Raw genomic sequence first — 11,989 nt, forward strand, 5'->3', positions numbered from 1 at the left:
GACCTGATAGAAGTTTATAAAATGTTGAGAGGAATAGATAGGGTGGATTCTCAGAGGCTATTTCCCCGGGTTGAAATGGTCGCTACGAGAGGACACAGATTTAAGGTGCGGGGAGGAAAGTACAGAAGTGATGTTAGGGGTAAGTTTTTCACTCAGAGGGTGGTGAGTGAATGGAATCGGCTGCCGTCAGTGGTGGTGGAGGCGAACTCGCTGGGGTCTTTTAAAAGACTTCTGGATGAGTATATGGGGTTTAATGGGATTGGGGGTTATAGATAGGTCTATAGATTGGTAGGTGTTGATGTGATCGGCGCAACTCGTGGGCCGAGGGGCCTGTTTGTGCTGCAGTGTTCTATGTTCTATGTTCTATGTTCTATCCTGGTAGCGTCCTAGTAAACCTTTTCTGCACATTTTCTCCTTTAATAATATTCTTTCTATAATAGAATGGAGACCAAAACTGTACACAGTACTCCAAGTGTGGCCACACAAATGTCTTGTACAACTGCAACAAAACATCCCAGTTCCTTTATCCAATGTTCTGACCAGTGATGCCGAATGCTTTCTTTACCACCCTGTCCACCTGAGTTGGGTGGACTTGCATGGCCCAAGTCTGTAAAAACATCAGATTAGCCTGTGTAGTTGTTTGGCAGAGCCTTCCATACCATAGTACTAGATGGGAAGCTTCCAAGGGAATGTGCCTGTGTGATGGCCCTTGCCGGAATTGGGTGCTGCACTGGAACTCCAGGAGCAAATGGAAGTGCTGCGTGCCCCACTTAGAGAGCACTGGACTTTGGCAGAAATCACCCATTGTGCCAAAGATCCAAGCTTAACAGCCTGGGTGTTAAACCCTTTCTCCAATTGAATTGAAAACCATGTGAACCAATTCAGCTGGTGTCTGTGTGTGAGTAACTCAGGGCAATGTCCATTCTACCTTCATTTGCAGCACCGGGGTTGTTATTAGGAGTTCTGTTTAACATCACTGCTACATCTTGATGAAGCTGTAACACAACCAGATTCCAGACACTCTCATTTAGAAATGTTGGCGCCAGCCATTCATTTTATTGAGTCTATTAGGAGATAGAGCAGCAATAAGGCCCAGGCTTAACATTGCTTTTTGCTCCAAACAATAATTACTTTGGCTTTCACCGCTATACAGTCACAAACTGTAAACATTTATTAGCTGAGACATATCCCTCTCTATCCTCATCAGACGTGAGTTTCAAGTCGTACATACAAAATTGAAGCAGGAGTAGGCCATTCAGGCCATCAAGCCTTTTCTGCCATTTGTTTTGATTATGGCTGATCATCAAATTTGAAACCCTGATCCCTCCTTCCTCCCATATCTCTTGATCCCTTTAGCCTCAAGAGCTATATTTAATTTCTTCTTGAAATCACACAACGTTTTGGCCTCAACTACTTTATGTGGTAATGAATTCCACAGATTCACCACCCCCTGGGTGAAGAAATTTTTCCTCATCTCAGTCCTAAAAGGTTTACCCTTATCCTCAAACAATGACCCCCTAGTGTTGGACTCCCCCACCATCCGGAACATTCTTTCTAAATATACCCTGTCTAACCGTGTTAGAATTTTCTAAGTTCCATGAGATCCCCTCTCACTTGTATAAACTACAATGAATATAATCCTTACTGACTTAGTCTCTCCTCATATGACATACCTGCCATTCTAGGAATCAGCCTAGTAAACCTTCACTGTGCTCCCTGAATAGCAAGGACATCCTTCCTCAGATAAGGACAGCAAAACTAGACACAATACTCCAAGTGTGGCCTCACCAATGCCCTATACATTGCAGCAAAACATTCCTATCTCTATACTCAAATCTTCTCGCTGTGAAGGCCAACATACCTTCTTTACTGCCTGCTATACCTACGCATTTACTTTAAGTGACTGATTTTCAAGGACACCAAGGCCTCGCTAAGTATCCATCTCTCTCAACTTATACAATTCAAGTAATAATCTGCCTTCTTATTTTTGCTACCAAAGTAGATAATCTCACATTTATCCACATGAATATCCTAATTGAGTTTGCACCGACACATTACAAACACCTGAACTCCCACATAATCCCATCTGCCAGCACTTGGCCCATAGCTCTGAATGTTATGCTGTGCTAAGTGCTCATCCAGTATTTTTTAAAGGAAATGAGGTAACCTGCCTATACCAGCCTCCCAGACAGCGCATCCCAGGCTATCACCAACCTTTGAGTTCAGAAGTTTGTCCTCACATCCCCCCAAACCTCCTGCCCTCACCTTGAACCTATGTCCCTTCATGACTGACCCCTCAACTAAGAACAGCTGCTCCTCATCCACTCTGTCCATGCACCTCATAATCTTGTACACCTCGATCAGGTTGCTTCTCAATCTTCGCTGCTCCAATGAAAACAACCCAAACCTACCCAATCTCTCTTTATAACTTAAATGTTCCATCCCAGGCAGCATCAAGTGAATCTCCTCTGCACTCCCTCCAGTGCAATCACATCCTTCCAATAATGTAGCAACCAGAACTGCACACGGTACTCTAGCTGTGGCCTCACCAAAATTCTATACAACTCTAACATACCTTTCTGGCATTTGTAGTCAATACCTCAATTGATAAAGACAAGTGTCCCATATGCCTTTTTCACCACTCTACTAACACGCCCTTCAGTCTTTAAAGATCTGTAAACAAACACATCAAGGTCCCTTTGTTCCACAAGACCTCCGAGAGTCCCACCATTCATTGAATACTTCCTTATCAAATTATCCCTTCCAAAATGTATCATCTCACACTTTTCAGGGTTAAATTCCATCTGCCACTTATCTACCTATTTGACCATTCTGTCTATATCATCTCACTGTTAACCACCTGGCCAATCTTTGTATCAACCGCAAACTTACTAATCCTACCCTCCGCATAGTCACCTATGTCATTTATATAAATGATAAATGATAGGGGGCCCAACACAGATCCCTGTGGTATGCCACTGGACACTGGCTTCCAATCACGGAAGCAGTCTTGTGTCATCACCCTCTGACTCCTACAACTGAGCCAATTGTGAATCTATTTTATCAAATTCCCCTATATCCCATGTGCATTTACCTTCTTTACAAGTCTCCCATGTGGGACCCTGTCAAAGGCTTGGGTGAAATCCATATAAACTATATTGACTGCACTACCCTCGTCTATACACCTGGTCACCTCCTCAAAAAATTCAATCAAATTTGTTAGATTATAAGGATTACATAGTAATCTACTATGTGAGACCTTGTTGAAAGCCTTCTGAAAATCTAAATAAATCACATCTACCGGTTCTCCCTGGTCAACCCTCCTAGTTACATCCTCAAAGAATGCCAGAAGATTTGTCAAGAATGATTTCCCTTTCATAAATCCATGCTGACTTTGTCTGATCATACTACTGCTTTCCAAATGCCATGGAGATTCTTAATAATCTCCATCTTAGCAACTCGAGCAACTTCCCTTCTACCAATGTTAGACTTATGAATTATAGTCTTCAAAACAAAACAGAAAATGCTGAAAAATCTCAGCTGATCTGACAGCATCTGTGGAAGAATAGAACCAATGTTTTGAGTCTGAAGATGTCAACTAACTTTGGGAACTGATGGGCCTCCCTCAAGTATCCTGGAAAACAAATGTATTGTCTCCCCCTCCTTTCCTTCCAATGAGGCTAAATATTTTGCTCATGTAAAATTATTGGGCTGAAAATTTAGTGCTGGTCAACACCAGCAGACTGAAGGAACTTTCAGATCTTGATCATCCCATCAATTGGGGCGGTGTATGGTAATGTCGCTGGACTAATAATCCAGAGATCCAGACTAGTGCCACCATGGCAGTCGATGAAATTTAAACTCATTTAGTAAAAACCTGAAACTAAAAGTTAGTCTCAGTAACAGCAACAGTGAAGCAATTGTCACTCTGTTTATTAATGCCCTTTGGGGAAGAAAACATACCAGTCTTACCTGGTCTGGCCTACTTGTGCCTCTGGACCTATACCAATGTGGTTGATTCTTAACTGCCACTCGGGAATGGCCTAGTGAGACATTCTGTCATATCAAAGTACTACTGTTAGCTCACAGTAGTTCAATCGCTTCTCAGCCTTTTGGCTAAGATCAAGCGTGAGATCAGGTGTAATGCCTGTTCTTGTCAGCTTGAATCTCGTATGTCTGTTCAGTGGGGACCATGAATTGGATTCAATGTGAATTTGGATTGGTTTTTGTTGGAACAACCAACAAGATGGATTAATGTCTTGCCCTGTCCACTCTGCGCATCGGTTTTGTAACTTTGAGAAAGGAAGAACATTTTTTCAAAAGTTCACAAAGGCAGCTCAGCATCATCTTTTCAAGGGATGGGCATTGCCAGTGATGCCCACATCCCATAAACGAATTAATTAAAAAAGTCCCATCAGATTGGCCATGCCCATGTTGATCGGTGACGGCATAAATATTTACAGAGCAAAGGCAGAAAATGAATTCAAGGTGTGAGCCAGATATGATCTAATTGAGTGTGGAAAAGAAAGAGTGGAAGTAGCAGTGGGCAGAATCTACATGGATTGAGTTAAAAGTTAAAGGCTCATGACCTCTGAGCTCCAGGCCAGTGTATCTGGAGGGTACCCAAAGATGTGCTAGGGAAACGCCGCTTGAAGTTCCCAAGTAAGGATTGCACTGCAATTACCCAGGAAGTTCAATCTTCCAATGGTCAATCACCCTGTACTGGGAACCATGCGAAATTCAGATGGTTCCGACTGTCTTACATCAATTGTCAGTCAGAGCACAATGAGAAGAATTAAATCCACTTCTAGCTTCTGGTAACTATTGTACAGAAAGCCCCTGGCCAACAATAAAATGACTCATGGTCTCTTTCCCCCCAGCCATTCAGCCAGGGGGCTGCCCCTGTATTCTGTTCTGTCAAATCCCCACAGGTAATGTCTTTAACATAAACCAAGCAGCAGCAACTCAAGTAGAAGAGGCAAAGATCATCCCTCAACATTTTAAACAATGCAGAATCTGGAGAAAATGCTGAAGCTAGCCTGAAGTTATCCAAATCATCAATCTACACAAACTGTATGTGTATGACTCTTTGGGTTTCATAAGTCATTTACCTAGCCTCCCCCTGTGTAATGTACATGTGTGTGCATAAGTGCATGCATGTGTGTGCACGCATGAGTGTGCGTGCATACATGTGTGTGCATGCGCATGTGCACTTGAGCATGAGTGTGTGTTTGCATGCATGGGTGTGCATGCGTGTGTGTGCATGCATACATGCATGCAGGTGTGTAAATGTGTGGTGAAAATCTTGCATGAAAATTATTGCGTGCCTTTTATAATCACAGCACTTATACAGTTAAACACTCATTAAATTGATAAGTAAATTCTATTCAAACAAATCTGATTTTTATTCATCCTTAGAATGTGGGCTCATTGACAAGACTAGCATTAATAGTCCATCCCTAATTACCCTTGGTTGTTCTCAACCAAGAAATGGAAAGCAAGGGGTGCCAGCTTACTCCTCCTCATCTGGCTGACATCCTGCTGAATAAAGGACTAAATGGGAAATTGAATTTAAGGAAAGAGGCACTACAAAGTCTCCTTTGGGTATTAAAGGAGATGAGGACAAAAAGCAATAGGAAGAACTTTAGAGAGATATTAAAAACAAAAGGGAGGCAAAGAGAAATTACAAAATCAAATTATTAAGGAATTGAACAGAGAAGTAGCATTGTTCCACAGACAGATGAATAGCGAAAGGAAAATGAATGTGGGGTAGCGACACTAAATGATGATCACAATGAGTGTATGGGAAATGACAGAGAAATGGCACAAATATTGGCTAACTTTGTCACCTCAGTTTTTACTAAAGATAACAAAATAGACACATCATTCCAGGAGTTAGCTTAAATGGAATATTAATATACCTGGATAGAAAGGGAGAAAGAAATTGACAAACTGCTAAAACAAATCAGGATAACATGCACCCACGCATAGCAAGGAAATGAGACAGAAGATAACAGAGGCACTAATTTATATGTATAAATATCCCATCAAAAAGGGGAATGCAAGTGGACTGATGGACAGATAATGTTGTTCGTAAATACAAAAAAGGGGGATTGAACACATCCAAAGTTATAGGGAGCAGTAAGCACACATGACTATTTCCTCACAAGAGGAAAGAACATCAGAATCTAAAGTGAACTGAACATGACCGGGTACAAGGCAACTCAGAATTGAATTCACAGTTCATCCAGAATCTTCTGCACACCACTGCTCCTCATCCCCATCACCCCACGTCCACCAACATTCATGCTGCCACAGAAGTAAAATACTGCTGTATTAAAAACAGAAAATGCTGCAAACACTCAGCAGGTCAGGCAGCTTGTGTGGAGAAAGAAACACATTTTTCAGGTTAGTGTTCTTTGGTCACATTACATCTATGTTATGCTGTGATACCTATTAGCGATATGTCTAAAATTGAGCAGATAGGTGAATTAACACTAACATGCACTCAGGCAACTACACAAACACATATACATTTATACATACAACAGCAAAGGCAATAATGGCTTCAATGTAATAAGATGCCACAAGAGACATTACAAAACAGAATAAGTCTGATCCATTAAAGGAGAAATTAGGGCAAATGGCCAAAAGCATGGTCAAAGAGGCAGGTTTTTAGGAACCTTTTAAAGAAGGAAAATAAAGTGGAGAGGAAGAAGGGTTCAGGGAGGGCATTCTAGTGCTGGAGGCACAGTCAGCATTAGTGGAATAATTGAAACAACATTTCTGCTCACCGAATTCAGATGGGGTGTTGGATAATTTAGCCGCAGTGGAGGATTTGAGAGAGGTGGTCCTGAGGTAAAGCTGGGTGTGAGAAGTATTTTTGTGGAAGCTGATGTATTTTAGGATCACAAAGCTGTAGGGTAGTGTGTTAATGAGAAACAGGAAAGGGTGATGGATAGATCCTTACCGACATCAGAGGTGACAATGAGGGAAATTGCAGGTAATTTTCCAGCTACGATCAGGGTCAGCACTCGGATGGCTGCATTTTTGCTATTCTATATTTTAGTGACTTGGATCTTGGAACACTGAATAAATTCGTCAATGATACTAAACTTGGAGGAATGGCACAGAGTGAGGATGATTCGCATCCACTGTAACAGGACATAGATACACCAGCAGAATGCATATACAAGTGGCAGACAGAATTTAATACAGAGAAGTGTAAGATGAAGCATTTTGGTAGAAATAAGAGACAATATAGACAAAATGGTACAGTTCTGAAACAGGTGCAGGAAGAGAGATGTGTGTGCATCGACCTTTGAAGGTGTCAGGGCATATTGAGAGTGGTTAGAAAAGCATATGGGATGTTAGGCTTCAGAAATAGAGATTTTGGGAGTAATTTTCCCAAAAAATGCCTGAGTGTTACTTCCAGAGAGAAAACTGGTGTGTTTCTCTGCAGACACTGATTTTCTCTCCAGATCTTATGACACTCTGCCTAAAAAAATCAACTGGGCATTTTACACGCTGTCATGCAGGAGGCAGGGCCTCAAAACACAGGTAAAACGCTGCTGCACTGAGATCGGGGTGCCATCTTTAAAGAGCATCCCTATCATTACAGAAATAAAGCTCCCCACTCCCAGTCCACCATCAAGGTCTCAGGGGCTCCCCACCCCCACACTCCCTGATTGGAGTCAACAGTTTTGTACTTCCCTTTCCCCCTGAATATCAACCCCTTCTCCCACCTCCGATCATCGCCCCCTCCCGCCCACAGTTGAGCTAGCATGCTTCCCCCTTCCCACCGCCCTCCCCAGTGGCCATCGCCAGCATCCCCTGCTCCTCCATCCGCTCTGGCCCATAACCAAATCTGAATGAATCATCTTTCCGCTGTGAGGCTTCCATTAGGACCCAGCCCTTGGCATGGGTTGGCATTGCTAGGTTGGCATTGCAAGGTTGCCAAGGTGTCATGCCAAGGGAGGACCCCGGTGGAAGCCTCATGCGGAGGGGGGGATTCATTTATGTGGTATGGGCGTGGGCGGAGATGGTATCTATAGATTAGGAGAAGTTGATGCTCCATAGTTTATTGGGAATGCAGTCAAGAGAACGCAGTGTGTCTCATTGACAAAATAAGTTCACAGAGGGACTGAGTAAAGATAACAGAGAATTTAGGGAAGGATCCCAGACTAGGCTTGGAGTTTGGTCTATTAGGTTCAGGGAAGGGAGGGGCATGGCATGACAACTGATTGCATAATGTTGATTTTAACAACAAAGATACCTGTGAGTTTCCGGGGGTGCTTACTGTTGGAGCTAGAGGTCGAGGGTCTAGGGAAGAACATTTAAAAAGATAGTTCCAGGATTATTCTGGAATAGTGAGCAGGCTTAGCACAAAATAGCTGTAATGTTTTAAGTGTTCCAGCTAGATCTAACAGTGAATGGCACCACCAATTGTTCACCATGTCTTTTTAAGTCTGCATCCTTTGTGCTGAAGGGAGTGGCAATGAGGTGAATGAGAGGAATGGTCCTACTGGGGATAAGGGTTTAGAAGATGGAGGCGAGTGTACAGTTGAGCAGAATGGTAGCTGCAGAAGTATTATGGTGAATAAAAGGCCAAAAACTAGAGAGTTGGTATTTTGAAAGTGTGGTTGTAAGTGAAATGGGATGGATATAGAAAGAAGTAGGATTGAGAGGGGAAAGTGGAACTGAGTAGAAAGTAATATAAGGAACTGATCAAAGTTGGCATCTTTTGGGATTGATAATAGGAACAGTAAGGCAACATATGTTGGCAAGGCCAAGGGAGTAACTGTGAGTATGAGTTGAGGAGTTTACATGGAGGGAGAGATTAGAAGGAAAGATATGCATTTATATAGTGCATTTCACAGTCTTGGGACCTCCCAAAACACTTTGCAGCCAATCAAGTATTTTTGAAGTGCTGTGATGAGGGAAACAGGACAACCATTTGCACTCAGCAATGTGATAATGATTAGCTGGTCAGATTTTTACCAGTAATTGGAATTTAGTGTAAGCATAGAGTGTTTCGAAGATACATTTATCTTTCTCCCAGGCTGTTTTGTTAAGTGTATAATAAGAATAATAGTGCAGTTTGCAGTTTATGTAATATGCAATTAAACAGGAAATAAATGGGCCAATTTTGACCTTTAAACTATTTTTTAAAATGATGCTGCTATGTAGGCCAGGCAGGTTAACTGCTCATTATTCCTGCACTGTGTGAATAGAACCATAAAACACACTGAACATTATTCTGTTGCAGCCGTCTGAAGGATGATGTGTTCTGCTTGTGAGTTCCCTGCTGAGTCGCTGAATTGGTATACCCAAGCTCTGTCACACAGTGAGGTATAACACTGCTCCACTGTTCACTGATATCAGCGTCTTACCTCGCGATGGTTGGCAACCTTCATTTACACTGTAATAAAGTATCTAAAGGTGCTTCGGAAAAGCATGATCAGACAACAAAAATGACACCGAGCTAAAGAGGTATAAGAACGAACAGATAACCTAAAAGTTTAGTCGGAGTGGGAGGTTTTGAAGAGAACCTTAAAAGAGGATAGAAAATTGGAGAAATTTAGGTATGGATCTCCAGAGTATAGGGCTTAGGTAGCTGAAGACATAGTTGCCAGTGTTGTGGTAATTCAAAATGGGGATGCACAGCAGAATAAAGTTGAATGAATAAAGAATTGCTGGAGGAATGTACAGTTGGGGTGGTTACAGAGCTAGGGAGGATTGGAAGCAGGGATCTAAATATGAAAAATTTAGAATCATAGAATCCCTGCAGTGCAGAAGGAAGCCATTCATCCCATTGAGCGTACACTAACAACAATTCCACCCAGGCCCTATCCCTGTATTTATCCTGCTAATTCCTTTGACACTAAGAGGCAATTTATCATGGCCAATCAACCTAACCCGTACATCTTCAGAGTGTGGGGGAGGAAACCAAAACGCCTGGAGGAAATCCATGTAGACACGGGGAGAATGTGCAAACCCCACATAGAGTGACCTAAGGCCGGAATTGAACACTGGTCGCTGGTGCTATGAGACAACAGTGCCAACCGCTATGCCACCATGCGGTCCACTGAGGTGTGGCTGGAAAGGAGCCAGTGTAAGTCAGTGAGGACAGGGGACTTGTTGGATACATAGAACATAAAACAGTACAGCACAGTACAAGCCCTTCTGCCTTTGATGTTGTGCCGAGCTTTGTCCAAAACCAAAATCAAGCTATCCCACTCCCTATCACCCTGGTATGCTCCGTGCGCCTATCCAATAACCGCTTGAAAGTTCCTAAAGTGTCTGATTCAACTATCACAGTATCACTCCATTCCACACCCCCAACCACTCTCTGAGTAAAGAATCTACCTCGGACATCCGTCCTATATCTTCCACCATAAACCTTATAGTAATGCCCCCTAGTAACAGCTACATCCACCTGAGGAAATAGTCTCTGACTACAGGTTGCAGAAAGCTCAAGGTTAAATAAGGTAGAAGTTAGAAGGTTGGTTGGGGGAAGGTTGAAATACTTGGCTCTGGAGATAGCAATGGCACGGATGAGAAATTCAGCAGCATTTGAGCTAAGGCAAGTGGGGGGATGGACAATGTTACAAAATTGGATGTGGGTGATTTGTGTTGGAGAAAAACATAAGGTTGTGAACTCAGTTCAGGGTCAACTGCAATGCTAAGGTTGAGTTGACAACAGTGTGTTGAGGAAACACTGAACAGAACTGAGTGCGTCCCAGTGAGGTGAGAGGCAATATTCCAATATTTAGGTACTAATTTCTTTGTCAATGGAGAATAGTTTGGATTCCAAAGCATATTAAACAAAAGGGAACAAAATATCTAATGGAGGAAGGAGGAGGAAGGTTCCACTGAAGGCTATGGGTTTCCTTGGGACAATGTTTTCACACTGGTAAGAGCCAGGAGCAGTTCCTGAGGCAATGCAAGTTCGCCGATGCAGCGATGATGAATCAATACCATCCAGTTTCAGCCTGAACTTGAAGGCTGGCAGCTGGGAAATGTAAATCAGAAGTACAAGGCAGAAATTACCTGCCAATTCTTGGAAATCACCCACAGTGCAGTGAAAACACACCCTCAAGACAAGACCTGTGCACACAATTCTTTCACCTCGGCGAAGAGGCAGTATCTCAATATTTAAAGGCAAATACAAAATGAGAACACTGCAATTGCTGGAAATACTCTGCAGATGAGGCAGCACCTGTGTAAAAAGAAAGAATTGATGGGTTGAATTTTCACTGAGTTGGGTAGATTTATGAATGGTAGATGGGTCCAGATTCTGGGATTCCCAACTCCATTCCCAGGGGCTTTTGATTTTTCCGAAATGCCTCCTAAGGGTGTTATGAACCCCGCAGACTGTACATCCAACCTGGCTCCATTGCAGGGATAGGCATGTCCTAATCCTCTGTAAATTTCCTGGGGAGCCCAGAAATCCATTTGAGTGCCAAAACATCAGAGCCCCAAGGAAAATATTATTTGATTGAGAGTTTTGGCTCTCTGGCCTTTGCTGTCAATTGCGAAATGTTTATTTAAACAATGTAAAGAAATTCCAGTGCTTGTGGTTTCTGCTTTTCATACTCTAGAGGGCCTGGTTGATTCACACTCTAATTGGGCGCTAGTAAAAAGGAGTCAGGATATGACCTCTGAAAAAAGAAACATTCACCTAGGCAAGGAAACATGTATGAAAATGCAACATTTATAATATTTTGTGTCTGTTACTTGTTCAATCTGCTCAAATCTCACTACTATCTTATCTTGATTTTCTTAGCAAGTTCCACAAACCCTAGGAAACCCATACACTCACAAATTAAGCTTAAGTCCTGAGCTAAAACATCTCTTAATAAGCAGGTTAAATATTATAATTGCCAATCCATCTGTCCCACCAGGGTATGTTGCATTCTGCAGATTTCACTAGGTTAAATGTTGAACTTAGGAGGTTTCTGCCATCTCCCTGATTCACCATAAGAAC

This window comes from Carcharhinus amblyrhynchos, chromosome 6 (assembly GCF_965287045.1).
Source record: "Carcharhinus amblyrhynchos chromosome 6, sCarAmb.v2.hapA, whole genome shotgun sequence".
Classification (NCBI taxonomy): domain Eukaryota; kingdom Metazoa; phylum Chordata; class Chondrichthyes; order Carcharhiniformes; family Carcharhinidae; genus Carcharhinus; species Carcharhinus amblyrhynchos.